Raw genomic sequence first — 2,484 nt, 5'->3', positions numbered from 1 at the left:
TCAAATTTAAAAAAAAACATAAAACTTTTGCAGTTATATAGATTCTGACATAAATAATTTTGTTTTTATTGTTTGAGTTTCGATTTTATCATTAATGCTACTTAATTTTGCCTGTGACTATATATATATATATATATATATATATATATATATATATATATATATATATATATATATATATATATATATATATATATATATATATAAATAAATATATATATATATATATATATATATATATATATATATATATATATATATATATATATATATACAGTAAACTCCCGGTTATTCGAACCTCTAAGGGGTATAAGAATTAATTTGAATAACCTAAAACTCGAATAACTGAATATGCTTCTTAAAATGACCTACTTTAAGTTTCTTTTAATTTTTATTAAAAGTAGAAAGTACATAAGAAAAAGACCCTTGGAATTTGGTGCTGCTTCAATTTTATTCTTGTAAAATAATAAATATTTTACAATTCATTGAAAATATAGTCCATTTTTTATTTATTTTTTGTTCCTGTAATGTGTTTTTTTATCTTCGAGGGGAGCAAAAATTGTTTCGAATAACCGAAATTTCGAACAATTGCAGGTTCGAATAACTGCATTTCTGCATAACAGCATTTGCAAAAGTTTGTTAAAGAAAATTCACAGGAAATGAAAATTGCTTCGAATAAGCAGAAATTTTTAATAAGTGCCATTTTAAATAACCGGGAGTTTACTGTATAATGAATAAATAAATATGTATACATATGTATATATATATTTATATATATATATATATATATATATATATATATATATGTATATATATATATATATATATATATATATATATATATATAATTTATATATATATATATATATGTAAGTTATTTATCTATATATTTTATATATATTAATAATAATCCATTTATTTTACCATAAAATATGAAAATTTACAATATTATTTATAAACTCCCATTAATAAGGTTAGGTGTCACTCATATAGTTAAAAACTAGTCAATGGAGTGACACCTGAACCTATAATTATAAATTATAAACATAAATAAGTTATATATATGTGTATATATATATATATATATATATATATATATATATATATATATATATATATATATATATATATATATATATATTGTTACTTTTTAAATTTAATAATAATTATACTAATTTAATAATATTTTTTTTTTTACATTTGCTTTCAGACTACTAATGGTACAAGTTTTGTTTTTTGATTTAGATTCTGTATCTTAATGATATCCTGGCCTATCGATAGATACCCTGTTATTAATTTTTTTATATATTGCATAAGTATATATGCAAACACTCACACACATAAATTTTAAAGAAAATATTTATTTTTTTATATATATATATATCTATAAATTGTATATTTTAAGCTTTTTTATATTTATCATTGTATATTACTGTTTGTATTAAAAATTGATTTTAGAAATATTGCGAGGGCACAGTTCAAATTACAATTTAGTTTTATTTGCCATTTCAATATATATTATAGCCACCTTTAATTACGTTTAATAATACTTTGCGATATTTTATACAGTGCAAGTAAGTTTAAGCGTTGGTTCAACGTTATATTTTAACCTTTACTCGACGTCTTTGAGTCACGCTAAATCGACGTTTTATTAACAACGTAACAACGTACAAATTGCAAAATAGACTGCTTTAACAGCGTTTATGCAACGCTTTTTAAGTAACGTTTTTTCAACGTTAAGTTGCGACGTTTATACAATGCTTTTTATGTAACGCTTTTTCAACGTTTAGTTGCGACGCTTTTGTGACGTCATTAAGTAACGTTTTTTCAACGTTACGCAATAACGTTTAATCAATGTCTATTAAACAACGTTACATATCTTTGCAAAATCGATTACTTTGTCAACGTTTCCGCAACATCTTTTGCGACCGGTTTTTAACGTTGAATCAACGTTGTCATGTTTGCTGGGAAGCAAGGCCGTCCCGAAGTGGTCTCTCATGGGGGAGGGGGTGTTGCATGTATTTTTTGCCAATTAGAAACACACACACACAAAAAAAGGTCCTCAATATTTTCAACTTGCCAATATATAGATCAACAACAACAACAACAACAACAACAACAAGATATTTATTTTTCATTTTTTAAATCATACAATAATATTATAATAATAATAAATATAATAATAATGATAATAAAAAATTTCATAACTTGATTGGAGTAAGTAAAAATAATTGCTTAATTAAAAAAAAAAAAAAATTATATATAAATATAAAAATGATAATAATGTAATAATGAGTAAATTAATTATAAGTATTTAATAATAATAACTGAATGATAGATAAGGATGATGTCACTCAAACAGAATTCTGATCAAAGGAGTGACGTCAGTTTTTAAATATAATATGATTAGTAACAAGCATACACACATAGAACATAAACATACAAAAATCATACTTTGATGATAATAATAAAAAATAAACAAAC

General features: G+C 22.1%; 1 long non-coding RNA gene across 2 annotated transcripts in view; it reads left to right on the top strand.

The window, feature by feature from the left end:
- LOC136087711 (uncharacterized) overlaps positions 1-1,312 on the top strand; it is a 5,778-nt gene extending 4,466 nt beyond the window's left edge. For both annotated transcript variants that reach the window (XR_010642002.1, XR_010642001.1), the window contains exon 4: positions 1,246-1,312. This is a non-coding gene — a long non-coding RNA (uncharacterized LOC136087711). The remainder of the gene's footprint in view (positions 1-1,245) is intronic.
- The last annotated feature ends 1,172 nt before the right edge of the window (positions 1,313-2,484 follow it).

This window comes from Hydra vulgaris, chromosome 12 (assembly GCF_038396675.1).
Source record: "Hydra vulgaris chromosome 12, alternate assembly HydraT2T_AEP".
NCBI lineage: Eukaryota > Metazoa > Cnidaria > Hydrozoa > Anthoathecata > Hydridae > Hydra > Hydra vulgaris.
The sequence above is the reverse complement of the archived record's forward strand: the minus strand, read 5'-3'. Positions and strand labels throughout refer to the sequence as shown.